Consider the following 9,034-nt stretch of genomic DNA (forward strand, 5'->3'; position numbering starts at 1 on the left):
TCAGCTGTTAAATTTAAGTACACAATTAGATAATACCAATTTAGGTCAACCAATTACCAAACAATGCTTAATTTTGTTCAGTTTGTGGTGTAAAAAGGTCACATTAGCAATTAAAGAAAAAACATGGTCAGGTCAAAGTGTCTGAATATTTCTTGATTCCAAATGTTACTGGTAGTCCACTATGTGAAGAATTTTTAGGTATAGAATGTCACAGTTCACTTTATTTTGCTATCCTCACTTACATTTATGAACTATAATGTCCTGCACCCACTAGTAAAAAAAATATCACAAATTATATCTTGTGTTTGTATAATTTTTGGTTTGACTGTATATCATACTTTTGTTCAATTTTACTGTAAATTTAAGGTCAATCTGTAAAACGTAAAATGTTCATACTGTATTTCTTTCAGTAAAGTTCTGACAAGCACATCTGCGGTGCGGGGCGGGCAGGGGGTTACAGTAAATTTCATGTTTATTTGTTTTTTTTTACAGTGTACTCAGTATTAACTTCTAGTTTAAAGAACTTGCACAAAATCAATATTAAACTTGCACGTGTTTTGTTGGGCTGCGGTAGTAAATATGTCAGCTGTATAATAATGTTCCCACTTAAAACGTAGCATGTGTGGTGAACGCAAACCACAAATTTCAACGACCTTCAGCATTATTGTGTAGTTCTAAACCTGAGCCACGCATTCTCTAATTGCAACTCATGTCTGCAGGGACTGACTGTCAAACACATTTACAACACTGTCATGAAGCAGCCTGTGCCATCTTTGAATTCTACATGCAAGCAATGTTATTTCTCTGAGGATGTAATGTCTCTAAAATGTTAGTCATACAGCATGGGTGGAAACCTTCATTACTCATTTTGCCTTATGAGCTTTCTGGCTCAGACCAAATAAGCTGTTACCAGCACCCCCTTCTCCAAAACGAGATACCCAGCTGTGTGGGGAGAGTAAAATGATAAAACCTGAATAAAAGATTGCTAGAAAGGAAAAGTAAAACATACATGCTGCTATTTCAAGCCCAGCAAAGCTGATCGCACTTTGTTTCCTTTTAATTTCTAATGGCTCCATCTCCTGTGCTCTCTGGGGTGTGTCCAGATGCATAGAAACAGCCGTCTGCAAATCTGGGTCATACCAGCCCAGCCTTCACGGCCTTTACCAGAGCAGAACCCAGGGAGCATAGCAAACACAAACCATCCTGGAAGACATTTGAATGTTTTTTATAATTTTGCTCAGATTCAATCAACACGTTTTATTACAAAAAAACCTGCACCCATGTCCTTGCTGTCAAACCATTTCCCCCAGATTTGTGATTGCTTGAGCAGAGCATTGATGGATGCAATTTTTTACAGGCATCCCAGACATCCTTGGGGGTGCTTTATAGTGACAGTAAATGTGGCTTGGATATTGAAACGCATCCTGCAATTCGCATGACGAGCTCCGATGCTCTCTGAATTGCTGTGCCTTATAGCTGTATTCAGTAAAACAGCATTATCTAAATACTCCTGTGACTTGGCTGTCTTCTTTTGAACTGATTTTGCGGTGCGTTTGTCAAGATATAAATCGCAGCTGTTTTTACAGTAATTGTTAAAAGTATCCTTATAGAAAAAACCCCTAAAGGAATTTTATCAAAAACTAATGTGATCAAGAAACTACATGGGAAATATATGTGCTTTAAAATATAAAAAAAGAAGAGGCATCATACAGATAATTTTATCCCGATACACTATATATGTGTTCAAAAATATTTTGTGTTATGCTGTAATCCTATGATTATATGAAAATGATTTTTCAAAGTTGTAAATAAATCTGTATTGGAGGATGTTCTACCATTTCAGTTTTTCTACCTCACAATTTCATATTAAATGTGTTACTTTGCCTTTTCTTTGTAATAGTTTGTGAAATTTACTTGAAATTTCTGAGTAAAAGCAATTTTTTTCAGTGTAGGGTTTATTTGGGATTTTCTTACTAAGGTAAAGTTTATTAAAACTATAACTATATATAAATTTGATAAATATTCTAATGTAAAATATTCCATGTCAGAGCTATGTTAGAATGTTTCAGTAACCAGATCGCTTTTCCTTTGTCCAGAGAGTAGTTTATAATAATAAAACAGCCCAATTGTTACCTCAGCAGCTGAGTCATTCAATAGAAATTAAATACGAGTTTTCCTACAATACATAGTGCAGTCCATTTCAAAGCATTAACACTGTGAAAGACGTTATAGTGGAACAGGAGAACAGTGGTTGTCCTGACAGACCAGCTTTATAGAACTATAAAACGCACTTGTACTCAACTGTGAAGCCTCACTGGAGAAGAGTTACAGCACAGCTTCAATTCATAAAATGACTTTCATTGAATTCTGTCTTACCAAAAGTGACGTCACAAGGTTTATATGCTCTCCTTTTCAACACAATGCAGTAATCCTACCAGCAGCCATTTCAGTGGACTCATGCTGGGTAGCTGTAAAATGGAGAACGACCATATATTGAGAGCTGATGGGAAACCAATTTTCTTTTTCTCGAGGGAACATATTTCATGTGGTTCTGGTACCACAAAATGCTTTGAAAATTGTCTTGAAAATAATAAGCAGATAAAAAAAGTTGTCCTAGAAAACCTGAGGGATCATGGAAATGGTCAGTAATGCTGTGAACACCAGTGCCTTCATTCAATACTGTTAGACACTCCCTTGCCCAGATTGAAAAAAGAAAAAACACCTGATCTGAAATTCAATCCCATATTGAGTGCATGTGTAAGTGAAAATTGAGGTCATGCTAATCTGCACCTCTGTCTCTTTCTGTCAAATCATAATCCAATCCATAACCTGCCACTGAAGCCATATAAAAGTAAATGCATAATCCTATATAAGCCTGGGTTTTCACCAAAAGCCTGTAAACTACAGCTAATGTTTTGTGTGTTATAAAAAAAGGAGTTCATAAGTGATATCCCAAATCAAGGTTATACCACTTTTAACCGTAAAAGAGGTTTAGCATGCAAATGCATGAATGGGACCTGAATTATAATCATGACACTCAATTTGTATTCAGGACCATAAAACACAATCATAATCCTGATTGCATTTGCTGCTCAAAGTGGATCTTTTGCCAGCGCTTATCTCCTAATCCAGAAGTAGAAAGACAGGATGTGACGCTTAGAGGGAAAAAAAGATCAAAAAAGAGAAAAGAAAACAGAACCAGCATGTGGTCTTTAGAGTGATTCCTCTGTTACGTCTGTCACTGTGAAATCAAAGAGTAAAAATGCAGTGTCAATCACTTTCTGGAATATCTCTGAAGCAACAAATTAATTTGTATCACTGTCTTGGAAATTGCCTTTGCAGTTTCATGTTTTGATCATGGGTAATACATTTATTGTGGTTTTTATTTTATTACATATTAAATGAATTGTTCCCCCAAAATGAAAATTTGCTTAAGATTTACTCACTTTCAGGCCATCCAGATGTAGATGAGTTTGTTTCTTCATGAGAACAGATTTTGGAGAAATGGATCCTCTGCAGTGAATGGGTGCCGTCAGTCCAAACAGCTGATAAATATATCACAATAATCCACAAGTAATCCACACGACTCCAGTCCAACAATTAACATCTTGTGAAGCAGAAAGCTGCATGTCCATGATTTACATATTTTTAACTTCAAAAAGTTGCTTCTGGGTAAAAATAAGTACACTATCCATAATATTGCATTCTCCGGTGAAAAACTCCCTGTTGTATACTCACATCAAAATCCACCGTCATATATTGTTTTTGTTTGATCTGTGCATAAATTTCTTTCCTGATTCAGACAAGACAACTTTGTATTCCTTTCATTTTAAAGGAAATCCTGAAATAAAAATAACCAAGTATTGCTGATAACCACTATGTCTTTTTGATGTTCTTCGCATAAGATGCTGGTTTGTTTTAAATAAGCAATAACCAGCATAAACTAGCCTGGACCAGCATGGAAATTCATGCTAAGCTGGTCTATTCAGCAGGGAAAACTTGGCTGATAACATGATACATTAAGCTTGTGTAGAACAGGATGATGTTAAGTGATACTTCTAGTTCTTAAACAATGTGTTTTTGTCTTCAGTTTCAGCTGCATCTGTCCTTCTCAGTGTTTCTCCTGCTCTCTGAGTCATCTCTAGTGTAGCCACATTAGCACCTTCACAGTCAAGTCCGACTCTTAGCACTGTCTGGAGCAGCTGTGTCAAATGTAATCTTCCCAGTCTGATCATTACAGTCCCTGTATCCCTGCCATTAACTGGGTCATGGTAATTCAGACACCCACAAGTGGCTATTACAAGAGCCTTGACTGTAAGATAACTTGAAACCAGCCAACATGGAAATGAATGTGCTGCTAGAACAGAACCTACAACATGAGCACCCCATCTGCTGGCCAAGTCGAAAATGACCCTGTTACTGCATCCCAATTTGCATACTATTTGTCCTAATCAGCATGCAAGATTAGAATTTGTGTTGTACATCATAGTAAAGCAACTATATGTAAAAAATTTGTAAATTTTTTTTTTGAAATATCAACACCTTGAAATGTTTTACAATCATTCTGACTGTCTTCTAATAAGGAAAAATGGCTTCTGTTTCTTTCCCATGCTTCCCCCAATCATATGTTCCGGGAGTATGTAAGTTTGGTGAGGGGGTACGAAATTCTACAAAAACTGAGGATTGCTTTACGGCAGCAACAAATGCACATGTAATGCTATACATGAGCAATATCACACTTGTAGCGGTGTGATATTCCTCTATATCAGCATGGCTGTGATTCGGCTCACAGTCGTGCTTATATAGAGCGATATCACATGACTAGGAGTGTGATATTACATTTATATAACAGTTCGATGGCACAAGTGTATAAATAAATAAATAAATAAAACAACCATGGAGTGTCTTAAAAAAACAAACAAACAACAAAAAAACCTTTTGTGTGTGGAACTACTTCCTTGCGCCACCGATTCAAATCTCAAATTGACAGTTGAACAGATGAGCCCAAGCCTCCGTTATTAATTTGAAAACAACATTTTGGAACTAGTAACAAAGCGTCTTACAAGGTGTTGTTGAAAGATAAAATAATGTCCTTGTTTACAAAAATAAATGAATAAATAAAACTGTATTCGTTTTCTCACTGTAAAACTGTATTCTGTAGTTCTAAACACAAATATAAAAGATAAAACCTGAGAGGTTTCTGTCACACCATTGAAAGTCCAGCTAACGTCATAAAGGTGAATCCAAATGAATCGAGCAGTTTAATCCAAGTATATTGTTAAATATTGTTTAGGTGTAAATAAAAGTCTAAATTAAATAAGTTCATCATATAAAGCACTCATGTTTCTTTAAAGGATCTGGACATGGGACAACATAAGGGTGAGTAAACGATGACAGAATTCTTGAGAATTTGAGTGAACTTTAAATGGAAACAGTCTTTTCGCAGTTTTATGTTCTTATTACTGACTTATCACCAGCAATGTACATAGTTTAGAAATATACATGCTGGTAAAATGATGTTTTATTGCAATGCAGAATAAATAAATAATAAAAAATAAAGTGTAAAACAATAAATTTATGCTCTTACAAGTAATTTTTAAAATTTAGAGAACATAAATTGTTTGAATATGTAATTTGTTGCTGAATTAGTCCCTTATAGATCATTAGAAATCTATCAATATAAAATGGGACTTGTCAGTACACTTGCTGGCTAAGAAGGCATAAATCACAAGATTGGGGCCACAGTGTCTGGCATGTCATTAAACATTCAACACTGTCTCGATTAGAGGTCTCACAGCGGGAAAAAATTGTAGTGCGATGGTATGATGTTCACGATCTGCTCCATTCCTTGAGAGTGCACCTCTTTGTAATCAGTATGTCTGTCACGGCTGAGACTCTCGCTCTGACATACTCACAATTTAAACCATTCACATGCCTTTTTCATGAGTTTAACCTTCAAGCAAAATAACTCCATTGCCTGTGTACATTTTTATTGGACCGTCCCTGGCGGAAAGTAACACATACACATCTAGTATTTGCTTGAGTGTGCTGACACTTGTGCTAGATGAAACAGCTATCAGATACTGTGCAGCCGCGAGTATGTGTGTGTCAGAGAAAGTGTATGAATGCAACCTTGGCGATGTCCTTGACTCGCTGAGAAGCTCGCTACAAAGAACAAGAATATTCCAGCACAGCCGGCATGGGAACACAAATGAAAATCCCATACTTTCCCAAGGGAAGAACTCTTAACAAGCACATTTAGAGATACTGTTGGGTTTTAGCTAAGAAACATAGTAAACTAGATGACTGGTCAAAACAACAATGACAACAATGATAAGTCAAGGAGACAGATGACAGTTTTTCACCTGTAACAGTGTGATTTAGAAATGAGTTATTTCACTGCTTTGGAATACTTGATTCTGATTGGTCAGTTGTGGCATTCAGCAGTCAGATATATAATATTCACCATCGTATATATAATTATTTGATCCCCTGCTGATTTTGTACGTTTGCCCACTGACAAAGAAATGATCAGTCTATAATTTTAATGGTAGGTTTATTTGAACAGTGAGAGACAGAATAACAAAAAAACAAAAAAAAACAAGAAAATCTCAGTTTGTTACCTGTATAAAAGACACCTGTCCACAGAAGCAATCAATCAATCAGATTCCAAACTCTCCACCATGGCCAAGACCAAAGAGCTGTCCAAGGATGTCAGGGACAAGATTGTAGACCTCCACAAGGTTGGAATGGGCTACAAGACCATCGTCAAGCAGCTTGGTGTGAAGGTGGCAACAGTTGGTGCGATTATCCGCAAATGGAAGAAACACAAAATAACTGTCAATCTCCCTCGGTCTGGGGCTCCATGCAAGATCTCACCTCATGGAGTTTCAGTGATCATAAGAACGGTGAGGAATCAGCCCAGAACTACACGGGAGGATCATGTCAATGATCTCAAAGCAGCTGGGACCATAGTCACCAAGAAAACAACTGGTAACACACTACGCCGTGAAGGACTGAAATTCTGCAGCGCCCGCAAGGTCCCCCTGCTCAAGAAAGCACATGTACAGCCCGTCTGAAGTTTGCCAATGATCCAGAGGAGAACTGGGTGAAAGTGTTGTGGTCAGATGAGAGCAAAATCAAGCTCATTGGCATCAACTCAACTCGCCGTGTTTGGAGGAGGAGGAATGCTGAATCATCCCACAGAAAATCTGTGGAGGGAGCTGAAGGTTCGAATTGCTAAACCTTAATGTCTTGGAGAAGATGTGCAAAGAGGAGTGGGACAAAATCCCTCCTGAGATGTGTGCAAACCTGGTGGCCAACTACAAGAAACGTCTGACCTCTGCGATTGCCAACAAGGGTTTTACCACCAAGTACTAAGTCATGTTTAGCGAAGGGGTCAAATACTTATTTCACTCATTAAAATGCAAATCAATTTATAACTTTTTTGAAATGCATTTTTTCTGTTGTTATTCTGTCTCTCACTGTTCAAATAATCCTACCATTCAAATTATAGACTGATTATTTCTTTGTCAGTGGGCAAACGTACAAAATCAGCAGGGGATCAAATAATTTCCCCCCCACTGTATATATATATATATGAAGCCTATAGCAAAAAGAATACTGCAGCAGTACTACAGTGATGATTTCTTAAATAAATTAATACCTTTATTTAGCAAGGATGCATTAAATTAATCAAAAGTGAAAGAAAATAAATTTCTAACATTACAAAATTTCTGATTGAAATCAGTTCTGTTCTTTTGAACTTTCTATTCATAAAAGAATCCTAACTAAAATGTTTCATGGTTTCCACAAAAATATTAAGCAGCATTCTAAAGAAATGTCTTTAGAATGATTTCAGAAGGATCATGTGACAACTGGAGCAATGCTGCTGAAAATTCAGCTTTGCCATTACAGGAATAAACTATATTTAAAATAAAAAGTAGAAAACAGTTTTAATTGTAATATATAATATTTTTCACATTATAACAATTTTTACTGTATTTTTGATCAAATAAATGCAGCCTTGGTGAGAGACTTTAAAAAACATTTAAAAACACTTTTGAATAGTTTCAAGTCAAGCCAATGTTTCATTTAAACATGAAATGTACTTGTTGAGTAGCTGAGTAATTAAGCCGGATAACCACTCAAGGTCAGTCCAAAGAGCCATAAAGTTACAGTACCTGTCTGACATTGTTCTATTGGTGTATATCCAGTTTAGAGGACAGCGAGCAAAGTGGGATTATAACAAAAGATAAAATATGATTCCCAGTGATGAATTGGATGTCAGTTGGCACATCCTGGCCCGTTTAACTTTCGCAGAGTTGATCCATCTCCTCTCGAGTTTTGGAGGCTGCTCAAAATACAGTGCTAGAGAACTAGAGCAGAGTGAAAAATGTTCAGGAACTGTACTATTAGACACCAGAAACCCTCCAGCGGCTAAACCAAAATTAGAAACCTCATTGTGACCGAGACTACACCCTATTTTAATTCTCTATGGAGTTAATTAGGCCAGCGTGGTTACAACACTACTATACATAATGGTTCCACAGTACTCTTCTCAGGTGGTTTTGTGAAAACAGGGTCGTGTGGGAAAATGATAGCAGATAAATCCTCACACATGACAAATTCTTGTTATTTTATACTTGAGGGAAAGTCAGATTGTGGTGTAATAGCATTGTAATAATAGTAATAATAGCATAATATTTTATTTTTCACAAACTGAGGTAACTGCATTTAAAAATATTTAAAATATTTATACAAAATGATACAAAACATACTACCTGCCAAGTATGTGTCTCTATAAGATGTTTTTTTTTTTTTTTTTTCATTATTATTATTATTATTATTTTGTCTAGATTGTGGTACTTAACTGGAATATAGCCTAGTGTTTAATACGTAATATAGGCAGTATATATAATAAAATGTATTCCATAATATGAATAGAACTCATTTTATATGTCTATGCATATTTTTATATAATGAACAGGTTAATGGTTAATGCAATGTTTTGACGCAGTGAGCTGTGGTGTCC

The sequence above is a fragment of the Onychostoma macrolepis genome, chromosome 03 (genome assembly GCF_012432095.1).
Source record: "Onychostoma macrolepis isolate SWU-2019 chromosome 03, ASM1243209v1, whole genome shotgun sequence".
Taxonomy (NCBI): Eukaryota; Metazoa; Chordata; class Actinopteri; order Cypriniformes; family Cyprinidae; genus Onychostoma; species Onychostoma macrolepis.